Source organism: Lichenostomus cassidix, chromosome 3 (assembly GCF_008360975.1).
Source record: "Lichenostomus cassidix isolate B80296 chromosome 3, HeHo_3.0, whole genome shotgun sequence".
NCBI classification, from domain to species: Eukaryota; Metazoa; Chordata; class Aves; order Passeriformes; family Meliphagidae; genus Lichenostomus; species Lichenostomus cassidix.
Genome location: NC_139483.1, coordinates 37,442,597 through 37,465,462, shown reverse-complemented (window position 1 = coordinate 37,465,462; position 22,866 = coordinate 37,442,597).

Here is a 22,866-nt window from a genome sequence, read left to right as displayed (position 1 = left end):
AGCATACATTGTAAGGTCTATTGCACACTTCCACAATGCTCTTATAAAAGCATTTATCTACTCTAATCTTCTTAGTCCTTCACACAAATGATTCCAACTGTCAGAAGATTAATACCTAGGGCTTTATCTCATTATCTTTCATGGCTGGGTTAAAAAAACCCAAACAACAACAACAACAACAAAACCCTACTCTTTTTTTTGAGTAGCCATAGGCATGTACATCATCCTTGTGTTACATCAACATTCTTAATTATCAGTCTGTGTTTTCCAAAGATAAGTCCTGAAAGAGGCCAGTGTGGGCTGATTCTACTGCTCATTACAATTCTCTTGTTCCTTGTTTTGCTGTTGATTCTTCAGCACAGAAGTAGCTGAATATGATTTAAAGTAAACTTGCAAGGTAGGGCCTGTGAATCTTTCCAAGGCAGATCATGCTTTGTAATTTCACTGTTGTTAAGGGGAAAATAGTTTGGGGTCTTGTATTCTTTCAGGTTGTGAACCTCTAAATTTCAGCTAACAGTGAACCTAGCAATATGCTACTAGGCTGAGGTTGTTGAGGATGTGGGGTGGTGCAGTGATCAAGGGAATAACATACCTGCATCAGTTAAGAGTGAAGTTCTATGAAAACACCTTGTCTGGAAGACTAGGGAAATGGTAAGTTGTTGTAGATACAGCGAAAGAGAGACAGCAGATGTAATATAAGAGAGAAAAATATTGTATTTGGTCTTCATTTTCATCTGAGGTAACACTAGAAAAAATATGCCTGGTCAATGCAAGATTGAAATCCAAGGGCAATGAATAAATAAGCACTGATTGGACTGACAGTGAATTAATTTTAAAATAGGAAGAGGAAATTTAAAATTAGAAGAGAGCTGAAAATAGTATGCAGCAAAAAGTGTATTTCATTTGAGGTCCTTTATCCTGCAAATCACAGAAAGAATATACCAGGAAGGAAGTTTAGAGCATGCTCCTTTAATGCAAGAGAAGAAAAGTTTACTAATGGCAGAAATAGAAGCTGCAGCTGTGAACACATTCTAAAGAGTGTTAGATAAGGACTTGAGGGGAAAAACACTACAGGGTACAAATGCTAGACTTAATTGGCTATATGCCTTCTTTCCATCCTGAAATGTCACTACGCAACCAATGTCAGCTTCTCCACTCATCTTCTCTCCAGGGGATAATAAACACAGCCTTTGTACATGTCAAAATTGTGCTCCTTACCGTTGCTGTTCAGAAAAAATCTGCATGTTTAGTTTCATTTTTCTTTCCTGTTTGTTTTTGTTTGGAAGACTGAGGTTACCTCTAAGTCCTGGTGTAACCCTTTTGTTTCAGGAAGATCTGCCTGGTGGGTTTTTTTAGACAGATCTTACATGTAAAATAAGGACATGTTTTCAGGTAACATGAACATGCCTCCTGAAGTCTGTCACCTATCTCTTCTTTCTCAAAAGCACAAGGTCAGAGGCATGTGGTTATCTCAGATTCACAGCATACATTTTATTTGTGGCATATCACTAATGTAATAACAATCCTTAAGGTATCACAAGAGAGCCAAACTAAGAAGGGGTGTAGCCTAACTCCTCAGCTCTGTGAGATGAAGCCATCAACCTACACGTAATCAATATTTTTATTTTAAAAGCACTATTGGTGGTATTAAGGATAATGATATTGAAGTGAAGCACGTCTTAATGTGGAGCTTTGTTTTTTGGCACTGGAATTGGGATGCACGTGTACTTTTTCAGAAATGATGGTAAATTAGAGCATTAGTACACACAAGAGCATGAACTCAGCCATATAATGACAAGTTTCCAAGGGGAATCCATTTATATATCTGTGAGAGCCTTTGAAGAGAAAGTTTATTACTCAGAAAGAGTATGGCCAACTAGCCAAGAAGTTTGGATTGTTTTCCCACTGACTGACCCTGCTTTTGTCAGCAGGGATTAACTTTCTCAGGATCACTTTATGTGCCCAATTGTTTAGAGGAGCAGCTATGCTCATGTTGTCTGTGAAATCATGCTTCATATGGGCAGAGTTCACTCTCAGACAATAATTCTTTTCAGTGCTACCGCTTCCTTCCTTCTCTCACGGTCTAGTTGCACTTTGACTTTCCTGGTACTGAATACTTAAAATATTTGCATTTGTTTATGGAGCATCAAACTCTCATTACCATAAAAAGGTTCCCAGCAACACTACTTAAGTATTTTAGCAGCTGGATTTCAGACCTCATCTTTAATCTGTAATTGCTGTGGTGACAGGTCTAGAGAGACTCTTCCTTCTCCCTGCACAAAGCCCAGAATATTTGTGAAGGATCCTCTGCACTTGGGCCCTCTCAGATACAGCTGTCAGAGAGGATGTGGTGGGTAAAATTACATCAGGTACAACACCTCTACTAAATATATTTTGCCTAATGTTTAAAAATACCAATAATGTACATTTGAAAAGAGCATCATGCACCATCTATTATTATGGAGTTTACACATTAAATTTATTGCAATGATCAGAGGATGCCTTTCATCTTAAAAGAGCCGGATAAATACTGAGATTTTTAAAATATTGTGCATGTTTGGGCCATAGCAGATGTGATTAGGGAGGCAGTGTGATGGGCAGTGGTGAAAGGGCAGGCTGGTGGTGAGGCATGTGGGAATGGAGCGATGATCTGCAGGGGTTCCCTTACCCCCTTAATGCCAGGGCTGCAGAGGGAAGAGTGAGAACAGAGACTAAAGTCTCATTGATTGGACTTGATGATCTTAGAGATCTTTTGCAACCTTGAAAATTCAATGATTCCATTATACTCTGAACCAGCGTGGAAGATTTGGGAGTGTGAAACTTCCTGTGCTCTTATTATCAGACCTTATTCCAGAAGAGCCAAAACACCCCTTCCCATCCCAGATGTAGCAGCACAGTCTTTGCAGCAGCTGAGCTCAGGTTGGCAAACACTTTGAGCATTGGGATTGCCCCTTCTGAGCCCCTCCAGCTCTGCCTCCCCCCTGCCTTTCTGAAGCTTGTGATAAACCTTGCTGTGGGAGTGGAGAGGGTACCCGAGCATCCCAGATGGAGTTTAGGAGGGGGATTTGTGAGATACAGCCCTTCACTGTTCCTCCCTCGTGCTTATGCTTGTGACTTGACATGAACCTGTCGAGGCAATGCAAAACCAAAGTTCCTCCTTAATCTGAGGGTGATTGTTGCCCTTTTTCTTCTGGAATAGAGGTTCCCTTTAAGAGCCTCAGAAAGAATGGGCAATCCAAGTCAAACTGAGCCTTCTCATACCATAACAACCCAGAGCTAGGCTGAGTTTGCATGGCTATGATTATCATAGTTGAATAACTCTGCAGTGATTGCTGTGGCGTTGACAAAATGAGAATCTGGATTCAAGGTCATCTTTTTAATCTTCTTGGACCCTTGCCTACCCAGCAGTTATTTAAGCATAATTCTCATTACTTATTTGTGTTCTTAATATATTATTATGTTAATTATACAACTTTTACAGTTTATTAAAAAAAAATGTCCTCAGTTAGGACATCTTAGTACATACTATTTCTTTTACATGCATATTTCTGTATTCAAAGCCTTCTGTGGTTCTAACTGATCAAAAACAATGAAAAATTTATAAAGTAAAAATATTCCCTTGCGTTAACTTACACTACTTTTAATTCAATTTTAATTATTAATATTATAGTTGCTTTTTTCATTTTTGCATTTTAGGATTTGTGGAAGCTAGACTTGGCCTTGCTTTTCTATCTTGGATCAAAAAGTTTACTATTTTCAGCTTGTCCTTTACCCTTATTTCACCACTTTCCCTTGTGCTGGATTAGAAAGTATAACTTGATGCAGAAAAAATCACAATACTGGGGAGAAGGTATTTCCTGTTATGGATTATCAAGGTACTATCCTTATTTTCAAGCTGCAATTTTTGTTCAGGGTGTGGGACAGAAATGAACCAAGGTTTTGGATTATTATTATTTTTTTAATCAGCCATTGCATTACCTATTTATTCATCTTATGAACAGAGCATACCTTTTAGAAAGCAGTCATCATCTCTTGTGCTTTACTGCTGAGTGGTCAAGGATTTGCATACTAGTAGTGCTTCTCTGAAAGTGAACACCTTCCAGTGAGCAATGTAGTTCTTCCAGTGCCTTAGAAGTCTTTTGAATTTTATTTGACCCCCTGACATTTTGAAAGGGAAAGAATTCAAGAAAGAACAACTGATACCTGTAAAAGATACAACATGTGGAATTATATTTTCTATAGTAACACGGGTTCTATTTTTAATTTATCACATATCCAATGATACTGAATGTTATCCTAAGCTTGTTTTTGTCAGGATACTTGAAGCATGCCCTTAGCATATCCTTTTTTCTGGCTCTGGTTGGAGGAGAGATGTAGGATCCAATTATATATGTACACACTGTGCATTTTCAGAGCTTCTGGTTATTCCTTTTGTCTAATTATGGATAGATGAGGCAAGTGACCTGAAGGAGAGAAACAGAAAAAAAGAAGGCAGCATAGAAGGGGACAAAAATAAAATTAAGAGGCTATTTTATTTCAAGACTTAGAATTGTCACTAGATCACCTAGTTTAAATTTTGAAGTGCAGGCCAAATGATTGTATTCTGTTTCTTTTGTCTTGGGGCCAAACATTTGAGTGAGGTGGGTCTGGACCAGATCAGCTGGCCTTCACAAGACTTACAGATTTTTCTGTCTCTTTTTTCTGGGGAAAAAGGGTGAGTATAGCTCCTTAAGGCCTTTCCACAGAGTACTAAGTACTCTTCAGAGAGCTTGGATCCACTTGAAGTGGCTCCTAAATCTATGGGCTCTTCTGCTTTTCTGCCTTTCTAGCTAGAATATTTTTTGGTGTGGAAAGTTTATTACTTCTTTGATTAGAAGCTGTTTATTACCAAAAAAAAAAAAAAAAAGAGATTTTTACTGAAAGCACTGTGGGGAAAAGATCTGATCAATCTGACTACCCTACTTAGTCTCTGTAGTGGTACTTTTCATTAAAAGCAGTATCCTGCAGCAAATATTCTGACAGCCACTGACTTTTGCTGTGCCACTTTGGCAAAGCAAGGGAATTCTATCTTTATGTCTCATTCATAGTATGAAATAATATCACATTTGTATACATGCAGAGAAGAAAAAAATGCAGTAAAAAGTATTAATGTACCACGAAGGAGAACATATATTTAGTAATAGGCAATCTGCATGTGTTATCTGCATTAAGTTTTTGCTAAAATTTCTGAGATCAAGGGTTTGGCTTGGAGCTCAACAGCCTGGGAGATATCTAGCCTCAAATTCTTCACTGCCTGTGTATTATAACTCATATATAGTCATATAAGAGGAGAGAATAGTACAGTGAAACTCATGGTATAGATAATTTTAAATTATTTCCTTTGTTACTTTTAAGATCTGTAGGAAAACAGCAATAAGTAATAGACAAAAAAAAAGTCATGATGGATTTTGGTCATCTAATCTTTCCTTTTTTACCGATGGGCACAATAGTGAGTCCAGAATAGGATGGAACATAAAATATGCAGATATTATGTCTTCTTTTCTGTGCTGTATTCTATTGATATCAATAGTCTATTCCTATCATGGTTACTGTTTAACTAGGGAAAGCAAAGGCAACAGAAAAATCACCCTCTATTACTATACATGAAATCTGTATTGCAATGACCTAGAGAGATCTGAAATGACACTAGCAATCTGGAAAATTCACTTGCTTTTTGCCACTAGTAATCATGATCATATATATATATGCTATAATGAAGGTGCATTTTACAATTTTGGTGCTTTCTTCTGCTGTGTCATTTTCTACACCTCTGTATTTTCCCTATGTAGAAAGAAAAAATACTATGTGATGACTGCTTATCACCTTCTGCTTAGAAGCATTAGGATACTCAGCTGAGCCCTCTCAGGATTTTGGAGTTCTCCAAGGAAATTGGTTATATGAACAACATTTTTTCTAAAATAAGAATGATAGAAAAAATCTGATTTTTTTTCCTCCCACTTTGAGGAATGAACTAGTGACAGCAAATAAAACCGCTCTATTATTACACCACTTACTATTTTTTCTCTGATCTGGAAAGCAGCCTTTCTGTTGATTTCAGGCAGTTTGGGCACGAGCTGATGGCTACAAGCCCCCAGTGTTTCACTTGTCTCTGACATCAGCAGTACTGATGACAAAGTGTCATGAATGTCCTTATTTGTGCTTCAATTTTCAGCTCTTTATTAACAGTGTGACAATTGCTGATTGTTTCTGTGTAGTAAATGGTTCAATATGCAATTACTAGGTCAACAAACTGATTGTTAGGAAATTCTTAATTTTTGTAGGCTTAAGACGGAGACATAGAGGCAGTTAAGAAAAGAAAAGTGGGAGAGAGAGAAATAAAAGCTTTCTGCAATGTCAACAGCCACTAGAAGCATTTTATATATCACAGCCATCTTGCCCGAGGCACAGCAGGAGGCATTGACCCATTACCAATGAGATCATGTGTATAGCATTCAAGAATTCATGATGGAAAATGTCTTTGCTTCCCTCATTCCAGTTTATTTCCTAGTTTCTCCCTAAAAATAACAGGAAAAACAAAAGAGAGGAAAAAAAAAAGACACACCTGGTTTTATATCTTTGCTTTTCATTTTTATTTTTATTTGTGACTCAGTCCTCTGTGGGAAGTAGCTAATTTTCTTTACTTTATGACCAGCCCTTTATGTTAATCCCAGGTGCAGCAGTGCAAATATCCCAAAGGGTGAATGAGTTGGAGCTGCTCTTCTGAGGACAGATCAGGAGAGTTTTCTTGCAGGAGGCAGAACATCACCTGGAAGTTGCAGGCAAAATTTGTTTCCCTCAACGAAGTCAAACTGAGCTGTTGGTTTTGACTCAGTGATAAACCAAACTCCTCCCATCCTTATTCAGCACTATGTGTACTGCCAGGGCAATTAGCATTTAACTAATGAAGGCATTCTTGATTCTTCACTCTGTGGTTTAATCCTGCTGCCATTAAAATGGTTTTTTTGAGGACAGGATTGGATCCCTTATTTACTTCATTGTAACTCAGCTCCCCTCAGAGCAGACCCCAGAAAAGTAGTCCACTGGAGATCATTCACACCTTTCAAAGAGTTATTTGATCTTTGCTCTTACTAGACCACAAACCTTAAAATTATATAGCTTCTGCTCATTTGGGCAGATAATAAAACGAGGCAGTGGGAATGGTACTAGGCTCACATCCTCACACCAAAGCTTCTAGAGCAATTTGAACCCCAAATCCTCTGTCCTTTCTTTCTGTCAGCTTAAGGCCTTCAATGGCTGTAAATGAGCATAGAAAAATTAAGGAAAAGGGAAGAGGAAGAGGAAGAGGAAGAGGAAGAGGGAGAGGGAGAGGGAGAGGGAGAGGGAGAGGGAGAGGGAGAGGGAGAGGGAGAGGGAGAGGAGAGGAGAGGAGAGGAGAGGAGAGGAGAAGAGAAGAGAAGAGAAGAGAAGAGAAGAGAAGAGAAGAGAAGAGAAGAGAAGAGAAGAGAAGAGAAGAGAAGAGAAGAAGAAACTTGCTTTTCAGTAATGTATTGGAAGTAATATTTTAATGTTTATCCATTTGTTACATATAAGCCTTGAAGAAAATATAACAATTAAGAATCAGTTTTGCTGTGTGCTACCCAAACACTGCATTATTTAGCCTTTCATTTAGGCTGCAGGAGTTCAAAATAACTTATACTGTTTATAGTGGTTCATTTTTTGCTAAATTCTTCCATCCTCTTTCATACTGTGCATGAAGTCCTGCTCCTTGAACGACAGACCTAATTAATTTGAATATGTCAGTTCATCCAGTAAAGTGCCAGGTGCTGACCAAAAAGGGTCAGAAACAGGCTGTGTGAGTAATGTCTTGGTACCACTATCTGGCCCTGATTTTCTGTTGGTGAAGTCATTTAACAGGCAAAATATTTGCCCTGAAAAGAATAAATATGTATTTACAGATATAGATAAATAGATGCAGATATATGAAAAGAATAATCACATTATCCAAGTATTTTATCCACGTCTTGATGATACACACAGACCTGATGATCATGATGAGTCCCTTCCAATTTAGCATATTCTGTGATTAATGATTAATGTCCCAACCCCTTAGGATTTCAGCTTTAGCCCATCCTGCAAAGAGGTGACCATTGGCACCAGTGTGGGCCACACACTGGGACTGCCCAGGTGGCCACGTCCAGAAGCAGGGCAGCTGTGTCTGTTCTGGATCACCGTGAGGAAGGAAGCTAAAAAAGGTTGGTGGATGTGATTTCCTCCTCTGTTCTTTGCAAGCTACCCACCAGCCTTCTCTTCTCCTCTCAGCGCCAGGTACAGAGGTGTCCAGACAGAGTCAGTGCCTGCTTACAGCCCCTGCAGCTCACACCACAGGAGCACAGGCTGCTGCCCCTGATGTCAGTTTCTGTCAAAAGGGTTAGTCTGTAAGCTCTGGCTCCTCCTTGGGGGTGGAGATAGACTCTTCCAAGCACTCTGCTTGTTCACCTTCTGCAGGGACCTCCACAGCCCCGGGTTTTACTTTTGATTTCAGACCCATCCAATAAAGTAGTGGTTTTTCTTGAGAAGGATAAATCTGTTAATAACCTGAAAAATCCAATAAAAATCAGAAGCAGTCTGCAAAGGGATATAAGTAAATCCCCCAAATGCCACAAATTGGCCAGCCTTTACTGTAGGTATTTCTTGTTGGTTTTATAAGAGCCTCTTGAAAATTGTCTCATCCATTTTTGGTTTTCCTTTAATGGATACTTTTGCCAGTAAAGTTGTGCATCCCTTCGAAATTTTGAGGCATACATTTTTAATTTTCTAATTGATTTGGACTACATTTTTTTTTAAATAAAATTCCTTCCATCACTGCTTTTTGTGATCACATTAGTGACGCTGGCTGCATCCGCTGGCAGTTTTACAAAATGTTCACCCGCATGTGCAGCTAAAATATTTTCCTGTAGAAGCAAGCCTGTGTGTGTTCAGTGGCACTGGTGAAAGCAGGTTGTTGTGCTGATTAATCTGTGAGACACTCAAGGTGCTTCTTCATCAGTGCTGACTCAGGGATTCTTGGGCAGAGGCACGTCCACCTCCCTCTGTCCATTGATAGCCAGGGAAGGCTGCTCTGTCCTTCCCTGTGCAGCAGAATTCCCTCCCAGTCTCTCGAGCTTGTGGCTCTGCTGGCGCTGATGGAGCACTGCTCCTGAGCTGCTGTCTGACTGCAGACAAATCTGAGTCACTGTGTGAGAGTACAGGATGTTTCTGGTGCCTGAGACTGAGCAGTGGGATGTTTCATATGTTCCTTGGGCTGTCTGGCGGGGTCTGCAGCACGTCTCCTCCTCCTCCTCATGCTTGCATGGGCTGGGAGATGGGACTGCCAGGGTTTGCCTCATGGGGCTGACTGAGCCATAAGACAGATTGTTCTGTAAGAAATAAGAAATAGGCCTAAAGAAATGAATTGAGGTTTCACCAGAGCACTTGTTAAGTGGGTCATGAATCAAACTCAACAGGGTCTACTGGCCATCCTTTTTTTCCTTGCGGTCAGAGGCTGCCATTCAGTTCTTCAGGTAAGCTGCATATCAGAGGCTGAACAGATGGGGAGAGTGAGTAGACAGAAATAACCTTATCCAAATTCTTTGTTTAACACCTGAAGATTGAACTATCAGTTACCAAAGAGAGATGATGCAGTCACAGGCTGAATATATAGAAAATAAGTACTGAAAACCATGTTTACTGCAAAAATCTTCATTGCAGCACAGATTAGACTGAAAATGACGCAGTCAAACAAAGTTTTGGAGCTACTAATAGGGATAAAAATGGTCACTGGCAATGTAGAGTTGTAGTCTCATGAGAGAAGACCTGGCATCCTCTCATTGCCAGCCTGTTATCCATTTGGTTAGCACGTTCATTGTAGGTTGAACTTCATGCCATCAGGAAAGCCAAACTATTTAGTGACTTGAGACCAGAATGGTCAAGCTCTGTAATAAGCTTAAATAATTGATCAAAAATTTAGAGCAACGATGTGGTTTGGTTTTGCCTGATTTTATTTTTTCCCTAGATAAGCATGTTCCCTGTCAGACTATTGACTTCATCTAGAGTCAGAGAAGACTACCATAATTTAAGAACGAATTTAAGACTGTAAGATGAGGCTGATCTTTCTTTGCAACTTTCTTTCCATTTTCTCAGGAAACATTCCTTTAAGTGTGAAATTTTGAAATTTCTCAGTCTCTCTGCTTAAAACCATAGCAGTCTTTTAATTTTGAGAAATGTATGTGCTTCACCAAAGAAAAGTGTTCAGAATTAAGTATTGTTTCGGGAAGTATTCAGTGCTTAATTTTATAATCTAAAAGTGAGCCCAGCCTTTCATAAAGAAAGCTCTGTTTGAAGTAGGTGTGGATTTAAAGCAAAAGAAAAGTTCATTCTTCTATTTCTCTCTTTCTTTGAAGCTGAGGGGAAAAGCCACTTCTTGAAATGTGGTCACATAATATCAACTAGCAAAAAGTATTTGCTGGATGAAACAAAATATGTAAATTAGTCTTATAGCTCAGGCTTTTCTTTTCTTATCTGATACCAAAAACTTTTTCTCAGAATCAGTTTAAAAGGGGGTTCTGAAGTGTATCTGACTTGTCTTCTTTCATTCTGCATTAAAAATAAAATATAAAAAAGAATTTTGGCCAAATAGCAAAGTTAATACTTCCAAAGCTCTCTTGCAAGTGTGACAAATTTAACTGCCCTGCAACAGAACACAGTGGATGCGAGATATTTCAGAAGCCAGTGCTTAATGAGGTTACCAGCAGCAAACCTTAGATAAAAGCCAGTGACACTGAATGGAGACTGTGCATTTCTGTGACAAAAGTCTATGGGCTCTCTATTTAGAACTAATTCTTCACTGTTATTTGCAGACGAAGCAAAAGGGGCAGTGTTTCTACATTATTTAAAACCTAGGAGTCTGCGTTTATGGGTGAAACACTGTACAAGAGATGTATATTTGACCATTACTAAACTGCCACATGTGATTTCTTTCTTGGTTAGATTTGATCTTGCTGGTCTGTATTTTCACCTTTTCAAGAAACTATTGATGCCTTGCTTCTCAATCCTTGCTTCCCTAAATCTTTGTTTTTTCTCTTATGTTCCCATAGTTACAGATATTAAGTGGGAAACAATGAGAAGAAAACAGCTGTAGAAATGTCTGAAGTGTCTTTTTCCAATGCAGGTATGTGACATGAGTGTCCTTCCTCTCTTGCTAGACCAGACAGAGCTGTGGTAGGACTCATTATTTATCTGCATCTACTGTCATTTCTGTGATTTTTCTTTTGACTTCAGTTTTCACCCCTAAATGGCAAGTAACTGTGGTTCATTGCATGCAGTTTTTGGAGTTTGGAAGGAGATAGGTTTCCTAGAGGCAAGGTCTGATGTTGATCTTTGCAATGATCTCTGCACCTTTATACACCTTTATTGTTTTTCTCGTTTGCAAGTTGTTGATTCCATGATGTGGTTTTGTGTATACCTGAATTAGTCTAGGGCTGGGAGAGAAAGTAAGATAGAAAAAAATTAGTTTTCTGGTTCATCCGAGCTATTTCTGATTTATGTTTTTACAACTTTCTGGAGCTGTTTTGTTTGGGTGTTTTTCCTGGGTTGGGGGGACGGGTGTGTATCGACACTACTGCTTTGATGAGTACTGCTTGACCAATTTTTTTGGTTCATGAGAAACAGTGGTGTTTTCTTGAATTTGTTTTCAATTATTTGCTATGCCTCTCCCTTGTGGTCAACTATATATCATATCACTTGAAAAAAAAATCAATGATGTTGCAAGTATTGGAATTGTTTCTCTGTAACTGTAAATCTCAGTGGAGTGAAGAACAAGATCTAGATCCTTTTCTTTCCTGCACTTGCTAAATCCATGCAGCTTTACAAATGCTAGTGGTGAAGACCCTGTGCTTTCTAGACATGATAACTGCAATGAAGGTCTTCTCTCCATTTCTTGAGGAGTAATCGAATTACAGAAAATGGGACAGTGAATAAAAGCAGTGAGACAAGGATTTGGCCAGCTATAAAACATGAAGGCAGGTTGTTGAGTGATCTTTGGAAAGCATTTAACACAGAGTTTAATCCCATTCCAGGATAGTTTACATGTATCTTTATATGCAAAAGTTGGGAAATAAGTGGTTCATATATTTCACAAAACAGGGGCAGCTTTGGCTGCAATAACAAAAATAATAATAAAATAATGTGTTTGCTGATTTTTTTTGGTGTATTACAGCTACGGTTATTTAAAATCAGTGTGATTCACCAAAGTCATTAGGTCTACATTGATTTGTTTAGCATGGTTCACTTCCAACTACCTGACGTACAACAGTTCCAGCACCATTATTCAAGAGTGAGTGTGACTGATGTGTCAACAGGAGAAGAAATTGCTTAACTATTTCTAATGCCTGTATCAACTCACAGATTTATCCAAGGGGTAGGGGAGGATACAACCATCTAAAAGCCTTTTTAGATGGGAGGTAACTGCAGTCTTAAGGACTCTGCAATCTGGTTGTGATCATGCAGTTCCCATCAGAGGTTGCAAGGCTCGATGACCTTGATGATTTGGCATGGCTGTCCTTATCTGATGAGCACAGTGAGATGGTTGTTGCATCCAGATTTCAGAAAGGAATCAGAGCTTGAAACTGGTAGTTTGTGTTGACATGGTGTGGACTAATGTTGCGCTCTGGATTAGAGTCACTGTGGTGGGTTAGAATTTTCCAGGGTGATGACAGCTAGATGTCAATGCCTTTCTCACTTTCTCTCCTGATGCTGGTGTAATAATATAATGGCCAAAAAAATACATGTGGCTCCTCCCACACCTATGCTTTCTTCAGCATTACAGGGAAAAAGATGCCTTGGGCAGTTCCAGGGGTGAGTGTGCAAGCTCCTCACAGAAATTGCTATTTGAGTTGCTATGAGAGCGTGTTATGTCCTTTAGGAAACACTAAAAATATTTTATAAAGTACAGCGTAGCAGTTGTTTTTGGCAGCCAGCTGGGTGGGTTGGAAGATGCTTGCTGGTGTCCAGTGATACAGCAGCTGGGAAAGGAGGCCTTGATCAGAGGCTGCAGGCTCAGAGCATGCTCTGACTCTGCCTTGGAATGTATGCAGCCCAAGGTTCAGCGACTAAGATAGAAAAGACTATTAAAATAAACAAGAAGCACCTCTGAGCTGTTATTATGTCATAAATCAGTAAAAAGTTTTCATCATGTGGTTTTTTCATTGTGTGGCTATTACTGCATACACAGGAAGAATGCATATACTTCCTCAAGGTATTAATTATCCTGTGTTGGAAGATCAACACAAAAATTAACCTGTGGTACGTTTCTAGCAGCTGAAAGGTATGTTTTATGCTGGACACTCAGATTTCAAATTTTCAAGATGATGGAGAGCAGGATGCCAACAAATGGCTATATCTAAGGTCTATGCCTGTATAAAGGTGTAAAGTAGGGAAGTAGGGAACCTGGAATTACCTTACTATTTATTGAAAAATTTGTATTTTTGATTACATATCCTTTTAGAGACCTGAACTTTTACCTGCCTGCTTATTCCTTAACTTTCCTCCTCTAAAATGGAACTTCCTTCTGCTCTTTTGCTTCTAACTTGTGAACAGGATAATTATGCAGTTATGTATGTTCACGCTTGTAGCTTCCTTATAATAATACCTTGTTTTAAAAGCATGAAGAATCCACACTGTAGAGTTACCAATGGAAAGCCAAAATGATGATAAATTTACTGAAGAAACATATTCAGGCTTACGGAACAAAAGTTATGTGCAAGTTAAAACCAGGATTTTTTCTCCTGAAGGTCTGGTCTCCTGCCTGAATTTGAAGTACCAATCTAATCTGGAAAGATATATCATATTATTTATATTCTTTTGATAAACCACAAAAATAACCTTTAAAAATCAGATGGTGTGTGCCTTTAAAAAGCCTTTTGAGACCTTCCCTAAAAATAGTTTACAAAGCAACAGAGTCAAATTGTTGGGGAATTGCACTCAAATGCATTAGAGAGTCTATTCCTGTGGCACTTAAACCAGTCAAAGTAATAAATATAAAATGGTAATTTTTCTCCATGAGCTGTGCTTGCTGCTCCCACATGATTTCATTCCCACCCCACAGTAATATAACACTGCCTGCTCAAACACTCTCCTGGATTCATGGAATAAGGCAGCATGTGGCTGCTACTTTAAGTGTGCTCAGAAAAATCGACAATTACAATTAATCCCTGTTTGCCTCAGAGCATTCCATTATTATTTCCATACCCCAAGCATCAGTGATTTTTTTAAATCGTAAGGAAATTTAGACCAAGCAATGGATTAGAAGGATATATTGGTGTATTAAACAAGAAGTGAAAACATAGCAAAGTGGAATATAGCTCTATTTTGGTCCTTAGCTTTATTTTTAACCGGTTACTAAATACATGGGAGCAATAAGTAGGGTAAGTACTGTAGATAGCTATTCAATAAAGTGTTGTAAGTCATTTAACCTTTTTTTTGTCTGATGAATTTATCATCCACTTCTTCCCAATAATGGTCAACCATAAAAATTTCTGTTAATTTTGGGATTTGTTCTGTACTATGAAAATTCTGCTTTGAAAATTCTAGCTTGCTCAGCTTGCAGGAGGTTATCTGCCATACTTAGGTTTTTTGTGGTCAAGGAGATTTTGGCTTTGACCTGAGGGTGGCCACAGGTACACACAGTCCTCCCGTGTTGGCCAAATCATCTCTGTGGGCAGCTGGCACATTGTCAGAGCTAGTATATTGTTTTGAGCATTAAATTTTATTTTAGGACATAATTCCCAAAATCTTGACAAATGTTTTCAGCAGTGACCTCACTGGTGAATTATCAGCCTATTTCAGGGTACTTGGTTATATTTGCTAGTATATATGAAGTGCATATGTTTGCAGGTTAATTTTTCTTCCAGGGATAATCACAAGCCAATCCTTTGAAGTCAGAGATGACAGCAAATGACTATCATAATTTTGTTACGGTACTTAAGAGGGGTCTTGGCATACTCTTTTCTGTTCTTTTTTCTATGTTAAACCAGCCTACATCTTTATTGAATGCCTTTCAGATGAAATGTATCGTAGGAGACCCATAGCCAGCACCTCAAGCGAAATACAACCCAGCTGGGAGGACAGTATGAGTATAGCAAGTAGAGTACATAAGTTATTCCACGGGGGTAGTTTAAGCATGTTTAGTTCAGGGTTGCAAATGAAATATTCTGAATATAGATAAAACAAAGGCAAAATATAGGAAAGAGACTGGGAACAGTAACTGGGTTTTGTTCACCTGCATTATTGAATTGAACACCTTGTCTTAGTCTGTTGTCTTTTCAATAAGTGGATTTTTTGTTTGTTTGCATGTTCTGTGAATGCTATGTCTGAAATTTTATTTTGAAGGCATTCTGACTTTTTTTCTGTTTCTCAAATCTAGTAAAAACCTTCCAGCTGTGGTGAGGTTGTCAACTGTAGCCTGGCATTCCCCCATGCTTATTGTTTCTATTGTGGTTAAGGGCATGTCTGCCTTGCACAGCAGAATGTCTTCCAAAAACCTGTCAATCAGCTAGATGAGCCCATGAAATAATATAACTTTCTTGGATTGCACTGTGGAAAAATGAACCGAATGGCTGAAGGATAAGATACCTGATATATGCCTTCTACCCAAGGAGACCTATTCCCTATCTCCCTGCATGGAACTGAGCATAGTTTCAAGACTCACACAACTGTTTAGTTTGAGTTCTGGTTCATGTTAGTGGTAAATTTAATCATAATTCACAGTGTGATTACTATCAACAGCTGCCTACACTATGTCTCTATAAAGCTACCAGGAACAGGAAGGGCTAAACATTGGGAATGTTAGCTCATGTGCCACTCTGTCCCTCAGCTCAGCACATTACCACAGGATGTGATTGGTGATGGCTCATATCAGTTCAGCAGGCTGAAAATATCATCAGGGCATGAGTTGGATTTGTGTCCTATTTGGCTATCTTGGTTCAAGGGTGTTAACTTAGGATTTTGATAGGCAAAGACTTACAAAGTATATGCACTTCATCCAACCCATCTACTGAATATTTCTCATCATCCTTTATTTTGCTATGTGGGCTGAGGACATGCCACCTTCTTTCAAAAAAAACTTACATAAATTCAAAAGTTACATAGTGTGGCGGTTTTGGTGCATGGGTTATTTCAGCTAGAGTAGCTGGAAGAGGTGGATTTAAAAAGTAGCACATTGCATTATGATTATTTGTGGAGTATCTCACAATTCAACCACTTGTTACTGTCTGTGCTGCTTTCTAGAAAGAAGGGTTTCCAAAGTGCTTGTGGAAGTCCACTGCTACTTGGAGCAGCAAACTGATGTTTTGTCATTGGGTATTTGGTATCCCTTGGGGAGTTCTTGTCAAGTCTTCCCACATTATCTTATTTGCTAAAATATATTTGTTTCTTCACTCTGCAGAAAATGTTTTCTCAGCCTGCCCAAAAGAGGGACTGCCCCAAAGAGCTGCACTTTTATATCCTTATTTTCACACAGATGTCATCTCAAAGGCTTTCTGCATCACCTCAGGGGAGCACCTTGAGCTACCTGACTTACAGGCCTTGTTAAAGACCTCCTCTTCTTCATTAGGATGATGTTCTAGATGTTTTCTGTTTCTGTCACATCTTATTTTCCTACCCTAATCAGTATAGTCAAAGTGCCTGCAGATTTTATATGCCACAACGTGTAATTTTTTTTTTTTATTGTTTTTGCCCTGGGCATCAAGCACTGTTTTTTCCCTTTTGCCTATCAATTATGTGTGCCTGAGGGTTGCTGAGGTGATAATAGGCCATTCTGAGGAGCTCTGCAAGCTTTTCACCTGCTTTGTGACTTGGAGCTGCTAGGTTTTTTTTGTTGGCAAATAAGGAATAGCCTAAAAAATCTCTCAGTTTACTTTGGTTGTGGCTTTCTGTGGTGCTTTGAACTACTCTTTGCTGCGCACTTTCACATCTGTATGATTTTTGTGAATGCTTCATGGCTAGTAATAACTCATCTATTGCACTTTTAAATGTACATAGAAAAACAAGCCATTTCTTTGCAAGTCTCGTTACTGTTTTTTTTTCATGAAACCACAAGAAAGTTGATTAGAAAAGAGAAACAAATGCCTGTTAAACCCTAAAGCATTGTTGTCATCCAAGAAATGTAGTGGCCTTAATTCACTGATGGTTAATTTTTAATTGTGTGTGTTAACCTCAAACCCCTGTGGAATTTGCCTTGAATGACTAAGCGCTTTGCATGCCATGTGCTTTGCTGACTTTCTCAGTTTCCTTCAGCTGTCTACTGGCAAAACTATGCCCCTAAAATACTCCTTGGAACAAAGTCTAAGTTATAATATAGTCTCCCCCAAGTAAGGAGGAGCCTGTGATGAGGCTGCTCAAAAAACAGATGTGGGGTTTTTTTGTCAGTTCTTACATGGACAGGAAAGGAACCTTGTCTTTGGTCCTTCCCTAGGTGTGTGCGCTGCTTGCATATTTCTGAGAAGAGCAGCTTTGGCAGGACTGCCTCCTTGCTGCCTGCCAAACCCCAGGTAGAGCCAGTGCAGCCTTCTTACATGGGAGGTGAGAATTTTGCATCTTTTCAGAAGAGAAATGAGTGATCAAAGAAAGGCTTTTGGGATCCATAAAGTCCTTAATTTTCAAGGAGGGGTCACTCTGGCCATCACCTTCTGTCTTCTGAAGAATTCTGTAAAGCTGAATGAAAATATTTTCCTTTTCTAAAAAAAGTTCCAAGGAAATTTACAGATTGTTTGATTTGGAGATGTATGTATTTCTGAGTGATCCTTTCCCCAGCTGACCTTACAACGGAAAAGAAGTTCTTGCAAAATATGATGCCACTTCTCAGCCACGAAAAGGACAATCACCCAGCAGCTAAAATGTGCTCTAATGTTTCTACTTAAGACTCCAGGACCTGGATGTGCTCCTACTTCCCTGGTTTTCTGCCATCAGAGTGCAAAATGGGATGTGTGTTGTATCAGAGTTTTATTCTGCAGAGGGGAAATATCCCCAGTCCTGTTGGCTCTAGACTCCTTCGGTAAAACCGAAGTTGTTTAAGACTCCAGGTTATTTGACTTATTAAGTTAAAGACACGTTTTCTTTAGTAACCTGTCAATTTTGAGAAACCTGCATGCTTCCTGTGGCATGTGGCAGTGTTTCATTAAAAATATTGTGTTGGTAGAAGGGCATTGCCTGTGGGAAATAGCTGAAGTGCAAAGAAGTTGCCGTGTCTGATCTGCTCCTTGTAGATTGGTTCACTGACTTTTTAAAAGAGGCTTGGAATTTCAAGTGATCAGAGCAAAACATTGGTAATATCAAGTAATTAAAAAACAAACAAACAAACAACAATCCCAAAACATCTCCATACATCAACATTTTTATTGGCCTGCTTTGCAGCATTTGATTTCAAACTTTGCTATTTGCTCCCAGAGACAGCTGATACCATCTGTAGAGATGGAAGAGATGTCAGCAGTCTTGCCCTCAGGATGCACTCTATGCATCCTAACAAGTCCATAAAGAGTGTAATAAAAACTTGGAGGTATTCATTGTGTTTTACCTGATGAGAAGTTACATAGAAATGACTTCTGTAAAACCCTTGTCTTTCATCAAAGTATGGAATTATAGTGGTCCCAAAAGCATAAGTATTCCAGGTTAAAATATGTTGCTCATGCACAGTACAAAGTTTTCAAATCTTCTTGAACTCATTAATATTAGTGGATAATCACATGCATTACAGCACTTCGACAGGGTAAAATCAAAGTTAACTTACTATACCATCCTGTGAGCTGTTTTCCATCTCAGCTGGAGCTGATCTTGGTGTCAGGTCCCTTGTCCAGTTAATGTATAGGTTTGCTTCACAATTGCAATTGCTTTGCTTCATTATAACCTTTGTTCTCTGCAAACAGTGTCCATAGGGAAATGAAACCATAGGAACACCTGCAAACCTGCTCTCGGATATTGAATTTGTCTTGTTATCTTTCTAGTTTCTTTTATCTGGAGCTCAAGTCCAGCCTTGGTTAAGGGTTACAAGTTTTATCTTAGACCCCTGCACTTGGATGTAAATGGGTTGTCAATCTGACTTTCTAACAATTTGCATCATGTCAGGTTGCACTTCAAGCTAGACTTTCAAAGATATAGGAAGGAGCTACTTAATAAAGTCATTTCTTTGATAATGGGCTTTTGCATAGAACCTGCCAACACAATTCTAAAACATTATTTACTATTCAGAAAAGCCTGAAATGCATCTTATGTAAATTTCAGTATATTCATTCAGCTTAAAACTTCTGTAGTTTTGCCCTAACCTCTCCAACGTGTGTGCACTGGCCTTGTCTTTCATCTTAATTTTCTGTGCTTTATGCAGTTAAATATAGAAAACAATTCAGACTTTAGTTCTTCATTATCACCTTGCTTCAGACCTTGCCCCTGCCCTTTAATTTTGTTAAGTGGTCCCTAGGATTCTGTATGTGTTGTGAGAGGGCTAGCACAAATATCAGTCTCTGGGAGAAGGATCTTCTGAAATGTAAATCAGCTACACAGACACAAAACTTCTCTGCTAAAAGATGGGAGGGTGTGAAAACATATATTGCTCCTTTCTCCCTTCATCATATAGCTTTCTCCCATAATACTCTTCTCAAAAAAAGTGGTTATGCATTGGCTCACATCAACACTGGCTCTATTCAGTTCTTCTACTGTCTTAATCACTTTTACCTGTTGGAAGTGTTGAAAGTACCGTTTCTTAGTAGCTTATGCAGTTCCATTTTTAACAGGACTTTCACCATCATGAAGAAAGGAACAATTACAGAGAAACATACAAATATTAAGATCATTTTTTCTGTGTTTGGAATTACACTGTTGATCTGCTCTTACGCAGTGAGAGCGAAGAAGCCTCTGTATAGCCTCTGCACAAGGTTGTCACTTGTTTTTTGGTTTTTTTCTCCTCCTCCTTGGTGTCTATGATATTTGTCTCAGACTGAATTATCAGCTGATACCTAGTGCTCTATAAAACCTGTAAAGAAGCTCATACCATGCACACTGTTCTAAGTACAGGCTGCTTTTTTTACAGAGGGCGACTGTTTAAGGTGGGCCATAAAATTGTCAACAGTTATAAATCTCTGGAGCTGGTATTGTAGAACATTTAATCTCCAGAGAACCAGCAATATCTGTAATGGGCATAGCCATATTCCACAAATAACTTCATGCAACATTATATGTGGGATGAGCAGCCACTTATAGCATGGTTCAGATAACAATTTACTTCATAAAGACCACCCAGCTTCACTCGAGTTCTTATACAAACAGAATCAATAACCTCATTGGAATTTAGATTAGAACATAACCAGATGTGAGCCTGCAGGTACCTAAACTCGTCAACTCCAGCCCAGTCAGATACACATAGACTGCATCTTTTAGAGTCAAATATGACTGTCTCAATCTCTGTCAATTCCAATAATGTTGTTTTAGTGACTCACTTGTCATTTTCTCTCTCATCGTATTCTATGGCGTGAGCAGCCAGAGGGGAAAAGAAATTGCTGCATTTCATTGAAGCTTACTACTCAACCCTTGTTTAGTCTAAAACAGGTCATTTACAGCATAAAAAACATGATGCCTCCCTTGTAGTATTTCACAACACCTTTTTATTCAGACTGAGTTGTGGGACACCTGTAATGATAGATGGTTTTTAACTGTGAATCCACAAAAATCCTGGGAAAATAAACCGACAGCAACAGTTGTGTACAAAACTATATATGGATTATGAAATGAGTCAGCTTTAGAAAAGCTCTTTCAGAGTTTTGTTGCATCCTTAGTTTTCAGTGATTTTCTCCTCACTTCCAGCCCTATTGTCCACATGTCTGAAATGAAACACCTGTATCTTGACAGGATCGCAGCTTTTTTACCTTTTTTTCCTCTGGATTGTTCTCATGTTTCTCTTTAAACATATTATCATCACATTGGGAATGTGCTGACATCATAAAGCAACCTTGATGTTTCTCTTGCTGATAACCCCATTAGAAGGGCTGGAAATTCAGACTGCCTTGCTACTTGAGAAAAGAGATATTTGGCTTTTTTTTTTTTAAGCACTTGAGAGAGCATTATGGACCAGACAATAATGTTTAACCAAGCAAAAACCCAGAAGAAAGCAACACAGAAAACACACCACAAACACAGTGGAGATATTTAGTGAAATCTTCAAAGAACCAAGGAGGAAGTAGCCGTGGAGGGGAAAGTATCTGGGTGGTGACTCCATAGACCATCCCATGTTCCTGGCTACTTGTGTTGCTCACGTCTGCCCTGGTACACCACGTGCTGGCTGCTAACAGAGGCTGGGGCTTGTTCTAGTGTGGCAAATCCTGTGCCACTGTGCTGTAGCTGACAGGAAAGCACAGAATGTCCCTGCCAGGGACTGGTTTCCTCTGGGCTGAGTACCAGTTTCATGATTTGTACCTGCCATCTGCAAAGAGCCACAAGATGCCATTTTCAGGCAATTTCTTCTCTTCTAAAATGAAAAAATGCTAAAATGAAAAAAAACCCAAAACTTATCCCCTATCTTCATTAGGACATTCTTTTATTTACAAGGTCTTTTCATGTTTGAGAGAACTTGTTGCAGATGTTGTATTTTATAACAGAAAAAAAAAAAAAGAAAAATCCCAAACAAAAAACTTTGAATCCAGAAAGCAGGGAAGCATTCACAACAGAGCAGATATTTCTATCAATCAAAATTCATTTTGTTAACCAAATAAATAAATAGCAGAGAGCAGAATGCATGTCCATTGCCCATAAATATTAACACTGACTCAGAACTGTGATGGTCCATCAGGAATTTGCAATGTCTCCTAACTCTACTTAACAATTCTCTAACTAAAGTGTATTTGTTGCTTGTAAGAAAACTTTTGGTTTTTTTAAAAAACTAATTTTATAGTCCTTAATATCAAAACTATGTTTCTTAGAAATGTCAAAGTGTATTCTTGCCAGCAAGGAATGAATTTATGCTCTGAACACTGTCATGTGAAAATACCACTATAATCTTGTGATAGGGGAAACTTTATTTCCATTATGTATTCAAGAGGTCTAAATTGAGTCAGATGGGGATGAGTAGCACTAGGTAAATTCCACTTTTTGTTAATAATGTCTTTTGCAATAAATACCTATGTATTTTAAAATCGTTTCCTTCTATACAAAGGGAAAACAAGTTAAACTTCACTTTTGTTCCATATTGTGTTTCTCTGTTCTTTTGGTAAATGGACACTCTCTATTTTTTCTTAATGTTTTCAGGTGTATATAGGAAATGGATGAGGTTGTGACTGCAACACATGTTCCATTGGAATGGCTATTTAAATAGGTTGCATTTCATGACTGGTTTGTCCCAATCTCAAAACCAGTAGAAGGAAACAATTGTGCTCCTGAGTCTGTGTGATAAGGTGATATGAAAAAGTTCAGTTATATTTCCTGTATTGTCACATGCAAGTGAGCTCTGATCCAGTTTTCCAAACTTATATAAAGAGTGATATTGACTTTTATGTCAGATAATATCCCTCTGTCTGGCTGGCCTTTCCGTCTTCAGAGTAACTACACAGTTTTAAAACTGGAAAAGAATTTAGCATGTGTTTTTAAGAAGTGGCAAAGATCAAAAGAAATTAGAATGTCAATTTCCATCAACATCTTGTACTGCACCATTTTTATATGAGGATTGTGCTTGTCCTTGATATTTTGTATCTTTACATTCTTGTTTGTGAAGTTATTTTGATGAAAAGCAATTTTTCATCTTGTGTAAGAACTAGTTTCTCAAGGAGAGGAAATGGATAATATTCTATTTTTTCATTG